This window comes from Leuciscus leuciscus (genome assembly GCF_965113295.1).
Source record: "Leuciscus leuciscus genome assembly, chromosome: 11".
NCBI classification, from domain to species: Eukaryota; Metazoa; Chordata; class Actinopteri; order Cypriniformes; family Leuciscidae; genus Leuciscus; species Leuciscus leuciscus.
Window position 1 is genome coordinate 33979257 of NC_138735.1, and position 15659 is coordinate 33994915.

General features: G+C 39.2%; 1 protein-coding gene across 11 annotated transcripts in view; it reads right to left on the bottom strand.

The window, feature by feature from the left end:
- Positions 1–12738, bottom strand: part of epb41l3a (erythrocyte membrane protein band 4.1-like 3a) — a 63509-nt gene extending 50771 nt beyond the window's left edge. Inside the window, exon 1 of one of the 11 annotated variants that reach the window (XM_082184729.1) lies at positions 12600–12738. The gene's annotated coding sequence lies outside the window, so the exon portion shown is untranslated. Of the gene's footprint in view, positions 1–3382; positions 3475–3909; positions 4035–4065; positions 4223–12062; positions 12574–12599 lie in introns of those variants that run through there. The other 10 variants (XM_082184727.1, XM_082184733.1, XM_082184724.1 and 7 more) reach the window with 10 other exon arrangements.
- Between the last annotated feature and the right edge of the window lie 2921 nt (positions 12739–15659).

Genomic DNA, 15659 nt, shown 5'->3' on the forward strand with positions numbered 1-15659 from the left:
GCGTCGTGCTCATTCAGACACGCTCCGTTACAAAACTGTACCATGGTAAACACAGTCTCTGCCAAAATACATTTTTATGATTTAATTAGTCAAACCAAAATGTATTCAGACACCTTCAACATTTCTCACATTATCTCAGTTTATTCGCTATAGTTTAGAAAATGGTAATAAAATATGAGCAGAACTCAGTTGATATTTGACTGGTTTTGTCCGTCCTTCTGTTAGACTGTCTCACACATGAATTATGTTGAATATCTGTCAGCTGTTAAATTTAACTACACAATTAGATAATACCAGTTTAGCTCAACCAATCACCAAGCAATGCTTCATTTTGTTCAGTCTGTGTGTAAAAAGAGCATTAGCAATTAAAGACAAAACACTTCAGCAAAACATAATTTTTGGTCCCAAATTATTATAATTTTTACTGGTAGTCTCTATATGAAGAATATTTGGGTATATTATGTCACTGTTTACTTTATTTTGCTCTCCTCACTTACATAAATGAACTATAGTGTCCTGATTACACTAGTAAAATAATATAAAAAATGATATCTGGTGTCTGAATAATTTTTGGTTTGACTGTATTATAAGCTTTCTATCATGTTTGTGGAAACCCTGCTCTAACACATCACCATAACACGACTAAACCAACACAAGACTGCATAATAAAAAATTCAATATTTCATATTTTTATAGTATTATTACCATGAAAACATACCATAGAAAACCATGCTACGTATTATTAAGCATAATAATGCATGAATACAGCATCGTATTATAGTTATTATGACCCTCAGATTCACCACTGTACTGCCACAATGGTTTGTTGTGGTTTCTGGTCTGAGGATCTGGTTTGGATTTAGTCTGTTAGTCCTTGAGATGTGTCTTTGTCTCTCTGCAAAGGACACGCCGGAGGCTTCAGCCAATCAGCTGCTCCGATGCAGCCATGTGTCTTCAAGAGCTCACAATGCTTTCACACACACAGACGTCACCTAAACCCTCCGTTCCTCTCTGTGATCTAGAACACGCCGGCGACTAATAAACCCAGCACTGACACCGCAGTGAGATCCCCCTCATGCATTATTCATGAGTCCAGTATTCATCAAGAATAACTTTATTATTGTGTTGTGATAGACAATCAGTGCTGGCAGGTCAAAAACACACAAACACCTCAGTGATGTGATCAGAAATAATAATAATAATAATTCAACAGCACATTATCTGCTTATTGAGATTTGTTTCTCAAAGCTTTCAGAGATGATCAAGTAAGTGAGTAATCAATAAATCAATCATTATTCTAATCTCATGACAATGAATTAATTACATCGGATTCTCATTACTGTAAAAGCCAAAAAATATGATTTATAAAGTAATAAAAGTATAAAAAAAATTATAAATGTTACAAAATATCTATATATTTTGGTAGTATTTGTTGTACTGATTTTAATTCATGGGAATATCAATTTAAAAAAAAACATTGTATTACAGTAACAAGAACATAATTTGAATCACCATTAATAATGACAATTATAAATGTAAAGTTAAAACATCTAGATGTATCACATCATACGAAAGCATTGTATGCGGTTGCTAGGGTGATCTGAGTGGTTTTAGTGTGTTGCTAGGGTTTTCCTACGCAGTTGCTAAGGTGTTTGAGTAATTTTTTGTGTGTGTTCCTAGGTGCTTGCAAGGGTGTTGCTATGCAGTTGCTATAACGTTCTGAGTGATTTTAGTGTTTTACTAGGTGGTTGCTAGGGTGTTGCTAAGCTCTTGCTAAGGTGCTCTGATCCGTTTGAATGTGTTCCTAGGTGGTTGGCTGCTAGGGTGTTGCTATGCAGTTGCTGAGGTGTTCTGCATGGTTTTTAGTTGGGTGTTCCTAGGTGATTTCTAGGGTGTTGCTATGCAGTTGCTATGGTGTTCTGAGTGGTTTTTAGTGTGTAACTAGGTGGTTGTTATGCGGTTGATAAGGCAATTGTTGCAGTTGCTTTTAGTAGGGTGTTCATAGGTTGTTACTAGTGTGTTGCTATGCTGCTGCTATGGTGTTCTGCATGGATTTTAGTATGGTGTTCCTATGTGGTTGCTAGGGTGTTGCTATACAGCTGATAAGGTGTTCTGAGTAATTTTTGTGTGTTCCTAGGTGGTTGCTAGGGTGTTGCTATGTAGCTGCTAAGGTGTTCTGCATGGATTTTAGTATGGTGTTCCTATGTGGTTGCTAGGGTGTTGCTATACAGCTGATAAAGTGTTCTGGGTAATTTGGGTGTGTTCCTAGGAGGTTGCCATGGTGTTGTTATGCAGCTGCTAAGGTGTTCGACTTCGGCATTGATCTTAGTAAGGTGTTCCTAGGTGGTTGCTAGGGTGTTGCTATGTAGCTGCTAAGGTGTTCTGCATGGATTTTAGTAGGGTGTTCCTAGGTGATTGCTAGGGTGTTGCTATGCAGTTGCTAGGGTGCTCTGAGTGGTTTTTAGTGTGTTACTGGGTCGTTGTATAAACAATGTGAATCAGCATTGAGAAAAATGACAATTATAAATGTAGTACAATTATAAAAGTGCATAAAACGTCTAGATGCATTAAAGTAATGAGAATGAGTAATGTAATGAATATAACATGCAAAAAAAATTAAATAGGATACTCATTTTCCTTATGAAAAATAACATTTTGTATTTTTCCTTTTGATTTTGGGATGAAATATGTGAAATAATTCACATTAATGTATAAAGTCCTTTTGTTCCTGAACACAGAACTGTCCGATAACAGCGACGAGAACCAGAACAATCCCTGAATCTAGGCCGAGGTGAGCGGCGCTCTGAATTACAGTCAGAAATAGAAGCTGTTCTTCCGTCTGATCTCACGAGACGTCTGCTAAACGAGGGACAGACAAACATTTGTACGGCTGTCACTGTACGAGCTTTCTGAGATTGAAATCAAAAGAACACACACACTTCATAAAGTCATAGTGCAGGAACAATGAACATCAAATCCCACAAACTGACCTTTAGATCTGCAGCGTTTCTATGAACGTTACAACAATAAATGAGCTGAGCATGAGCTGTAATCAATGCCAACATTCATTATGTCTGCTTAACTGAGTAAATGACGTGTCAGCAGCCACCCTCAGTGAGTTTGATGAAAACAATACACATCAATCCACTGTAGATGAGTTATGATGCTGGTTATGACTAATAATATCCTATTGATTATTAATAATAAGAGTAGACATTACACAGAACTGTCAATGCTGTACTTTAATGCCATTATATACACCCTGCATTTCTGCATATAAATAAAACATTCACCTGAATATTAATCATCAGTTCTCTTCCAGAAAAAATCCTACAGGAATGCAATTTATTCATCAATAACTATTTTTCTGATAGTTTTTGACCTGCTTGTGATGTTTTGACATCCGAATTCCCTCAGGACTTTGGAAAATAAAGATAATTCCTGTCAGTGTATTTCTCACCTCGCACACACACACAGACACACACACTGTAAGTTCTGCGGGATTCATCGCGTCATCACGGCCGCGAGTGACGTCACGCCGGCATTTCGCGTGCACGCGCAGGCCACACCCACCGCATTGCAGAACCACAAAAATGAAACCGGTACCAGCGAAGTTCATAAACTCACATCATGTGACCACGAAACCCGCAGATGCACAACATACAGACGCATCACATACAGACATATAGAAGAGGAGAGCGCGAGGGATTCAATGACAGGCACGCGCTTGTGTGTCATCATGATGACTGTCAATCAAATTCCACACACTTACAAATCTATTTCTATGAGTTCTGCTAAATGATTAAGGACACACACACACACACACACACACACACACACATAAATGATGCAGCTGTGGTGTTACTCTCATTGCACACACACGAGACGGAAGGATGAACGGGTGTTTACCGGCTCTGATGATGATGATGCTGCTGCTTCCCGGTGCGCGAGACGACAGACTGACTGCACACACACACACACTCCCGTACTGCGCATCACACACTCGAACAGCTTTATTTAGGCACTAGAGGCTGATCCTCCTGTAGTAAAAGCGTGTAAACTCACCCGTGTCCTGAAGCTCCGGTCACTAGTGTCGGTCTGGTGTGTGTGTGTGTGTGTGTGTGTGTGTGTCGGTCGAGTTCAGAGCAGTGCAGAACACACAGGGTTAAACCAGTGTGCTGACTCATCACTAATATCTATAGCTCACTGTATTTATCACACACGCGCACGCACACACACACTTACTGAAATATACGAACATAAAAAAATACATTATAAATAAAAATAATTATAGTAGTCTACAATAACACGTTTGTGATATCTTTAGGACATAGCCTACTAGACATAAAAATTCAAAAAACGTACAAATATGGTAAATCAAAAGCTGCATCTGAAATCACATACCAGTGAGAAACAGTATGTGACAAAACAGAATAATGACAACATGGTGAATGTATTGCGTCCGGATAACATTCATACCACACACACTATATAGAACATATGGTTACACTTAATTTGGTAACACTTTATTTTACAGTGTCCTTGTTACATGTTACATGCACTTACCATAGTAATAACAGTAAATTATGCATAATTACATGCAACTAACCCTCAACCAAACCCTAATCCTAGCCTAACCCTAAATGTATAATTACACTGTAACAATGAAACCTTAAAATAAAGTGTAACCCTTTATTTTAAGGTGTCATTGTTACAGTGTAATAATACATTTCAGTACTGAGTAATAATAATTAGCTACATGTACTTACTATAGGATTAGGGTTTGGTTGAGGGTTAGTTGCATGTAATTATGCATAATTTACTGTTATTACTATGGTAAGTGCATGTAACATGTAACAAAGACACTGTAAAATAAAGTGTTACCGAACATACTTTAGTGATTTCGGACGCAGCCAAAGTCGCATGAAATGATATTTGCACTAGTCTTTTCTTTCCTATTGTTCCATATATCCGAATGAAACGCTTCTGGAACAATTACACATGTGGGCGGGGCTTGATTGTGTTTGTGGGGAATTGATTGGATGGTTGTGGTTTGCTATTGGCTGATCTCATGTGAGTGACAGGTTATAGCCCCGCCCTCGTCATCAGAGAAGAGATGAAGAGAGAAAGATATTCTGATTCAAGATTACCATCCGAGGTAACAACATAATTCAGCCTTGAAACATGTGTCATGTGACCATGTGTCACTTTAAACACATGGGTTTATCACAAGCTGTGATTTCTGCCATCTGCATCCGTCTGTGATCACACACACACACACACACACACACACACACACACACACACACACACACACACACACACACACACACGTCTCCCTGCTGCTCCTTTAATGGCTGAGGGTCTGCTGTGCATGTAGATGAGTCCTGCCTTCCCATCATGCATCTGCACAAGGACACACACAGCATCAGTCTAACAGAGCAGAAGCGCATCACAGACGACGAGCTCAGGCCAGCTGTCAATCACACGTCAATCGTCACTCTGATTGGCTGCTGTTGAGATGCATCTTCATTAGGGCTCTAACAATATATCGCAATACAAAAATGCAACAGTGTGTATTGTGGATAGTTTACACAAAATAAAAATTAAACTACATTAAACTACTATATATAATGTTGGATATAATGTATAATAATGCAATGGGGGAACATTTGTGGCTCCTGATAATGATATATCAAATATCTGATGTTCTCAGTAAAAGCTACATTATTTTAAATATATCTAGTCAGTGACAGAGATCAAGCATATTCATCTACAATAATTCAGTATTTTCAGCTTCAGAATCATGAATATTGTTATTCTGGAGTCTCTATTGTCCTGTGCTTTGGGTTTCAGCACCAAGTCCAAGACTATTCATTTAGAATTTAACCATTTATCATATGTCTGGGAGTATCGCAGTAATAATATGGTATCGTGAGTTCAGTATCGGGATATGTATCGAATCGTGACATGAGGGGATCGGTACACACCTAATCTTCATACTCTGATAATCTTCTGAACACCAGAGAGAGTGTGAGTATGGTGTGTGCGTGTGTGTGTGTGTGTGTGTGTGTGTGTGTGTGTGTGTATGTGTGTGTGTAAACTCATTTGCTGCTCGGCTGGTTTGTGGATGTCAGGCGGGTCGATCGGTGTGTAATCGGGAGCGTCTCGAACTCTAGAGCTTCTAACAAACACAACACTGAGACACAACAGCTCTGAGAAGAAGAAGAGTAATGCTGTCTCATCCATGACGTCTCATCCTTCATCTGAGTCACGAACACAAGCTCTATATGTGGAGTCTTCTTTACTAACAGCCATTATCACTGAGATTCTGTTTGATGATGATGATGATGCAGAAATTACACACAATCTAACATCAGGCAGAGCAGAAAAGAAGAGCACTGGAATAGAGTAAACACATTTAAATGAAAAACAAAAGCAGTGAGGGCCAGTACAATCACCTAGCAACACCCTAGCAACCACCTAGAAACCATTCAGAACACCCTAGCGACCATCTAGAAACCACTCAGAATCCCCTAGCAATGAGCCAGAACTCCATAGCAATGCCCTGGCAACCACCCAGAAACGATCTGGCAACCACCTAGAAACCATTCAGAACACCCTAGCAACCATCTAGAAACCACTCAGAACACCCTATCAATGAGCAAGATCTCCATAGCAACATCCTGGCAACCACCCAGAACACCATAGCAACACCCTGGCAACAACCTAGAAACCATTCAGAACACCCTAGCAACCATCTAGAAACCACTCAGAACAGCCTAGCAATGAGCAAGACCTCCATAGCAACGCCTTGGAAACCACCCAAAACACCATAGCAACACCCTGGCAACCACCTAGAAACCATTCAGAACAAGGCAAGGCAAGTTTATTTATATAGCACATTTCATCCACTATGGTAATTCAAAGTGCTTTACACAGAAAGGAATTAAAATGATCACAAAATAAAAGCAAGGAAAATTAAAACAGTTATAAAAGGAATTAAAAGAGTAAAAATATGATACATAGATAAACTTCTCATCTGGAAAATCACCGGTGTATCGTATTTTTCACAGCTCCCAGTTTTACTCTGAGATTTTCCCATGTTGATTGTACTGTGTTTGTGGTGTTCTGTAGAACACCCTAGCAACCACTCAGAACACCCTAGCAATGAGACAGAACTCCATAGCAACGCCCTGGCAACCACCTAGAACACCATAGCAACACCCTAGCAACCACCCAGAGGACTCCAGCAGTGCAGTGGTGAGTTCGCCACAGGAAAACACCAATCTAGTTGGTCTCTGTTGCAGTGTACACACCATCAACTGAACAGTGTGTGTAAATGTGCTTATAACACACAGTGTGTTTGCCGTCACAAGCGCTCAGATCAGATGTGATCCAGACGGATTACTGACGTGCTGCAAACGCTCTAATCTCTGGCTGGACTCTAAGCGCATCAGTGCATGCGTTCACAGACATGTGCTTCTGATCAAACCATCAAAACACCTCTGATCATAAACATGCATTACCCATCATGCATGTCCTTCACTGCACGGCATTCTGGGTACTGATGGGGTTACACACAGTATATAATCCAAGGTTAGTTGAATGACAGCATCTGTGGTGAGTTCAACTCCTGTCAATCACTCCAAACTAATCAAGATCACAGGAACACATCAATAAAAACCCAAAAGGAGATGTTTTGAAGAGCGTTGAGGACAAACAACTTTGGACCCCATTGACTTCCATTGTATGGAGACATTTCTCAAAATATCTTCTTTTGTGTTCGGAAGAATAAAAAGCAAACAGGCTTGAACCAACATGAGTAAATTATGACAGAATGATAATTTTTGTGCCTAAAAAAGCTTTATTATTTATAGCCAGATTTTTGTATTGTTTATAAAATAGTATTGAGATTAGAGACGTAAACACACTAGGTTTTAACATGGCAGACCAGTGTCAAATAATCACTTTTTAGCTTTCAGTATTTCAGTAGTTCCAACTCACAAACATTACACCTCAAATTATATATTTTGCTGAATAATTAAAGTGATTAAAGTCGCCCTGTAGTCAATAATTATATCTCTTAAAACTCATCTTTGATCACCAAAATGCCATTTTTAAATGTTTTTTCCTTGAAAAGTCTTCAAATATCTTGACTGTAACTCGACACCCTCGCCTCATTTAGTATGCATGGTTCTATGAATATGCAAATGAGCCCCGCCTCCACTCACTCACTCAGCTCAGAGATCCACTGGTTGACGATCACACGTTGATCTGATTGGTTACAAGGTAGTTTGTGACGTCAGAAACACCAGCGATTTCAAAGCGTGTGTTTGAGACTGTCTTTGGTTCACTGCAGTTTTAAGGAGGAAATACTCAGCAATGCTGTCGACTTATGAACTTACACATGGTTTGTCTTAAAGCGTATTAAACACTCCACATAGACACATAAACTACATTAAAAGCTGGATTTACACCACAGCTAAAGCTTCATATATCTGCTTATAACCAGGAACAGCTTTCCCTAAACTCTTCCATTATTAGAGAATTACTGCATGACATTCATGTTTGTTTGTTTGTTTGTTTGTTTAGACCGACGGACCGGTCAGAATGATTTCCAGGAGTAAACAGACGCGCGTCTCAGATGATACACAGATCTTAGCGCTAGTGTTGAACCTGGAGCATCAGGAGGACGACACACACACGAGCGAGTCGAGCGTTATCCTCTGAACACAACAGATGAGAGCATGAGCTCAGATGCAGATCGTCTACAGGGAAACCAGAGGTCAGATCTCAGAAACTGATGAATATAAACATGTGCAGCTGCACTGCGAGAGTGTGTGTGTGTGTGTGTTTCACACAGTAATGACTGTCGAGAGAGAATGATTTTACACAAAACAACCCACACACTTCTCGAACTCACAGTTTATTTCTGTCCCCTACAGTCAGAGTTATCAACCCGTGAGATTCTCACAGCGTCAGACGAGAGATTCGGCCTCACGCTGACCCAAACGCTCCAGCAACACACACACACACACACACACACACACACACACACACACACACACACACACACACACACACACACACGCACACACACACACAGACACACACAGACACACACACACACACACACACACACACACACACAGACACAGACACACACAGACACACACACACACACACACACACACACACTGACTCTCACACACACACGCACACGCACACGCACACACACAGACACTGACTCTCACACACTGACTCTCACACACACACGCACACGCACACACACACACACTGACTCTCACACACTGACTCTCACACACACACACACACACACACACACACACACACACACACACTGACTCTCACACACACACGCACACGCACACACACAGACACACACACACACACACACACACACACACACACACACACACACACAGACACACACACACACACACACACACACACAGACACACACACACACACACACACACACACACACACACACACACGCCTCTGTCTGTGATCCAGTCCTCACGACTAAACCTCTGAACACCAGCGATCACAGATACACTTCAGGACAGTGTATATATTTATATGTATAAATATAAACATTTATGTTCATTTAAATAAATAAACTAACTGAAATAAAATTGAGAAGTATTGAATAAAAATATAAAATGTTTGTATAAATATTAAGTATAAATATTTTTTGAAAAAAGTAAAATTAATCAAATATTAATATTTTTTAACAAAATTATAGTAAAACTTAAACTTAAAAGTTAAACAAGACACTTCTAATTTTCGTGTAGTTTAAGACGAAGAACTAAAATTACAAAAAATAAATTAATATACTAAAATAAACAAAATCATAAGTTTATATATATATAAACTGTAATATATATATATATATATATATAAACAAAATTGCTCAAATTTGAACTAAAATGTGTTAAAACTAATTGACTTTGCAACTAATATATATATATATATATATATACACACACACACACACACATTACTAAGCCTTCATTTTAATGTTAGTTAAAGCTAATAAACTAATAAAAAATGACAAAAACACTACATTACTGAAGGGTTAACTCAAATTAAAATGAAGGCAGAAAATATAACAATAAAACCTAACTCAAAATATTCCTAATATTACAATGATACTAAAACAACATTTCTGGGAAGTTCAGGAAGCTTCATCAATTCCAGCTTAAGTCATAAACCCAAAAAGATTAAGAATTAATTTGGAAAAGTAGAAAGCTTTGCATTCCTTTACAAAGAAAATTGATATTTGAACATCCAGTATGAAAAAAACAACACAGATGTGCAATAACAGCTGAATATATATATATATATGCATGTGTATGACGTTCCTCCTCCAGCTTTTCATCGTATTGAAACCTCTGGAAGAAGATTCACACACACGAGTCTCATTATCAGTCAATGAATCCCAGCGCTGTGATCATGTGGAAACACGACGAACATCCCAATCATCCAATCACACACTTCACTGCAGGAGATTCAGAAGCTCAGAGACGATCTGAACACCATTAACATTAACATGGAGCCGCTCACACTCGCACTGAGCCTCCATCTGTGTGTAATGAGCAGAAATCTCCAGTTCATTACGGGAGATGTTCAGTAAAGCTTGTCAGACGAGTAAAACAAACGGGTCAATCTCACAGTGAGCTGGAAGATGCTCAGATTCTTCTATCATTTATGCAATAAATGCATCCAGAAGCTTCTATTCATCGGCATAATGGAGCTCTGGACTGAAGAACAGACTCTGAGTTATAATACACGATCAATACTGATTATACGGCTGAAGTGTCTGGCGCCGGAGCTGCAGGTCTTCAGTGGAACCTCAGACAGATAGAGAGACGCTCACACACTTCTCTTATTAATCTCTCTCTGCGTTGCAAAACTGGAGCGTTTGTGGATTTTAATCCAGAGCAGATCAGCAGATTAAATCTCAGTCAAAGAGGTTCAAATCAGGACAAGCCCAGATGTCTGAACCGCATCTGTTTATTCCCAGCGGACAGGGAACGTTCTCCAGTAACGTTAGTAGAACCTTCGTGCAAAGTTAGCTGGTCTTTAGTAATATTCAAACGTTCCATTAATGTTTGCAAAATGATAAAAAGTAACGTTCCATTAATGTTTGCAGAATGATAAAAAGTAGCGTTCCATTAATGTTTGCAGAATGATAAAAAGTAGCGTTCCATTAATGTTTGCAGAATGATAAAAAGTAACGTTCCATTAATGTTTGCAGGATAAAAAGTAGCGTTCCATTAATGTTTGCAGGATAAAAAGTAACGTTCCATTAATGTTTGCAGAATGATAAAAAGTAACGTTCCATTAATGTTTGCAAAATGATAAAAAGTAACGTTCCATTAATGTTTGCAAAATGATAAAAAGTAGCGTTCCATTAATGTTTGCAGAATGATAAAAAGTAACGTTCCATTAATGTTTGCAGAATGATAAAAAGTAGCGTTCCATTAATGTTTGCAGAATGATAAAAAGTAACGTTCCATTAATGTTTGCAGGATAAAAAGTAACGTTCCATTAATGTTTTCAGAATGATACAATTATTATTTCAAATGCTATTAAAACTCCACAAGCGATAAACCAAATGACAGTGGCATGAACTGTATTATTATATCTATGTAATGTGAATCCGTCTGTGTTTTTGTTCTTGTTTTTTCTGTACTACTGCTTGTATAGTTATATTATGTGCCGGTGAGCCGAAGACAACTCTTCACCTTGTTGGACCATAAAAACGTTCTCATAGTGTTTGCAGAATGATAACAGAATTTCCCCATGTTTCCTCTAATGTTCACATAACCAAAAGAAAATTATGTTCAGAAAAAATCAGGTTTTCGAAGCTTAACAGGAACGTTGTTTGAATATATTTTTGTTAGCTGTGTTGCTTGTAAAGCTTTGATTTTCTGAAGAGATCTGTCAGACTTATGATCTATATTTGGCTGCAAACACAAGCAGAGATGATGATCTTTTGACTTTAGGCAGAATAAAACACATAAACTCACCGTTAGGACACATCCAGGCCGAGTCCACATCACAGTCCAGGTCCAGATGACAGAGAAGAGAGAAATATGACAGCATATGATTTATTGACACTATAAACAATAGAATCAGACTCGGCTCGGTTCTGGACTGTTGATGCGCGTTCTGGAGGCGCGCGGGACCATCTGTGGTGTCGGGCGCGCGCACAACATTCCTGTCTGCATGGAATCTGTCATTTAATATTCTCATGGATTCAGTTACAGATATAAATAACCATCAACACACGCGTTCAGCAGAACACAGAGAAACACGGAGATAAAATAGAGTATAAAACAGCAAGTAGAGCCGCTAATGTGAATGAACACGTTCATTAATGAAGCTCTTCAGCAGTGTGTGTGTGTGTGTGTGTGTGTGTGTGTGTGTGTGTGTGTGTGTTCAGCAGAACTAACTAAATCCCTCAGTAACGAGAAACAGCCGCAACGCGCATCAGAAACACAAACATCAGACACACACTGATGTGTTTCTATAGATCACTACAGAACAGAGAGAAACACTCGTACCTTTTATTTATTCACTTTTACTCCTTCAACTCCTCCTGATGCAATAATCCAGAAACTGTGAAGATGAAGATCAGATGGAGATGAAGATGAAGAGGAGCTTCGGTGCTGAGAGAGAGATGTTCAGCGGCAGACAAATGACCACACCCACTTATGCTAATGAGCCTCGCCACAGCACATCCTGATTGGCGCACACTGCTGTCAGTCAGACTCAGATTAATAACAACATCTGCTCAGAAAACATCAAACTGATGAAGATTCAAGGCGATGGTATTTTTGTTAAATTTGCCAGAGATTTCTGAGTGAGTGATTCCAGCTCTTTTGAGTTGTAAATGATAAAGAGATATTTCAGTTTTTCTACTTCAAAATGTCATGTTTAATTTAATGTTACTTGCCATTTTTTTATTATTATTTGTGAAATTGTTATAGTTTCTCCACCAATATTTTTGTCATGGTATAATATGTAACGAGTACAGTCTAATCTGTTGTTAATCTGAGTCCCTGCCAGCTGAATGGGTCTCAGTGAGATCAATAAACTCATGATGGGAGTCAGAATCTGATGCAACGGCTCTGAAAAGCTCCCAGCTCGAGCCTTTAATGCTTTAATGCAGGTCTGAGTCGCTCAGGTGCCGTCAGCTGATCTGATCTCTTCATCTGACAGCGTGGAAATGTTTCCTCGGGCCTCTGATGATCTGAAGCACTTCAGACATGCATAATGCAGATGCTGGCTTTCTTCAAATGTATAATTCCCTTTGAGTGGATGATGAGTTTATTAACATCACGCTTTCCAGAAGAGCTCCAGCGAAACACATACGAGCATCCTGAGTGAAATAAAGACATGTAAGAGCAATGCGAGATCAATGTTCCTAGACAGAAACATAGTGTCGGACACATCTCCAACAGAAACACAGTGTCGGACACATCTCCAACAGAAGCACAGTGTCGGACACATCTCCAACAGAAACACAGTGTCGGACACATCTCCAACAGAAGCACAGTGTCGGACACATCTCCAACAGAAACACAGTGTCGGACACATCTCCAACAGAAACACAGTGTCGGACACATCTCCAACAGAAACACAGTGTCGGACACATCTCCAACAGAAACACAGTGTCGGACACATCTCCAACAGAAGCACAGTGTCGGACACATCTCCAACAGAAGCACAGTGTCGGACACATCTCCAACAGAAACACAGTGTCGGACACATCTCCAACAGAAACACAGTGTCGGACACATCTCCAACAGAAACACAGTGTCGGACACATCTCCAACAGAAACACAGTGTCGGACACATCTCCAACAGAAACACAGTGTCGGACACATCTCCAACAGAAACACAGTGTCGGACACATCTCCAACAGAAACACAGTGTCGGACACATCTCCAACAGAAACACAGTGTCGGACACATCTCCAACAGAAACACAGTGTCGGACACATCTCCGACAGAAACACAGTGTCGGACACATCTCCGACAGAAACACAGTGTCGGACACATCTCCGACAGAAACACAGTGTCGGACACATCTCCGACAGAAACACAGTGTCGGACACATCTCCAACAGAAGCACAGTGTCGGACACATCTCCGACAGAAACACATCTCCGACAGAAACACATCTCCGACAGAAACACATCTCCGACAGAAACACAGTGTCGGACACATCTCCGACAGAAACACATCTCCGACAGAAACACAGTGTCGGACACATCTCCGACAGAAACACATCTCCGACAGAAACACAGTCGGACACATCTCCAACAGAAACACAGTGTCGGACACATCTCCAACAGAAACACAGTGTCGGACACATCTCCAACATGTGCATTACACGCATGCGTACCAGAGGTGGGCCGGGTCTGCGCCGACACTGTGTTACTGTCTGGGTTATTATCATTTTAGATGCTATTATAGTTTTTTTAAATATTTTGATCCATTTTATATATATTTTTTTTTTCTTCCAGTTTTCATTTTAAATGTAGTTTTGTTGTGGTTTTGTAATATTTTTTTTTTTTTATGTCTATTTAGTTTTTATAAATTTTTACTTTAGTTTTAGTTATTTATGTAGGCCTACATCAAGTTAAAGGGAATATATTAGTGCTGGGCAACAATTAATCGCATCCAAAATAAAAGTTTGTGTTTACATAATATATGTGTGTGTACTGTGTATAATTATTTTGTTTATATAAACACACACACACACACACACACACACACACACACACACAATGTATGTATATATTTGAGAAATATTTGCATGTATATACTGTATATATATTTATACATCATTTATATTATATATAAATATTTTATATATAAATACATTTTTCTTATATACATGCATGTGTGTGTATTTATATATACAAATTAATTATACACAATACACACACACACTTATTATGTAAACACAAACTTTTATTTTGGATGCGATTAATTGTTGCCCAGCACTAGAATATATGTACGAATTTTCATGTATTAATAGCTTTGTTATTGCCAATGTAAAACAAATAAAATAAGTAAAAGTGTAAAAAAAATTCCTTATCTATGAAAGCCTGACTTATTTTTATGTGAAGTATTCGGGACGGTTTTGCCGGGAAACTGAAACGGATGTGACGGTTACGCGTTCGAAAGCCTCTCTGTCACGGTAGGGATGAGTGCAAAAAACTCAAGTGCAGGAGAATGAATATTTATTAACAATAAAGAAAAACAAACACAAAACAAAACCCACGAGGGGGGAAAACATAACTAGTAAATGCAAAACAAAACCAGAACATGAAACTTACTGCAGGATCACGGGGAACAAGAAACATTAGACAACGTACCGACACGGACTGCAAACAAGAGGGGACTTATAAAGGGAAACTAAACAGGAGGGAACAGGTGGAAGAACTCAAACAATAATCAGATAACAAGTGGGAGGGATCAGACAATGACATGAGCACATGGCCCAAAATAACAAAACACCCATGTGCAGCACAAGACAGGACAGGCATGTGACATTACCCCCTCCCTACGGAGCGGCTACCAGATGCTCCATTAGACCAGACCGGGACGGGAG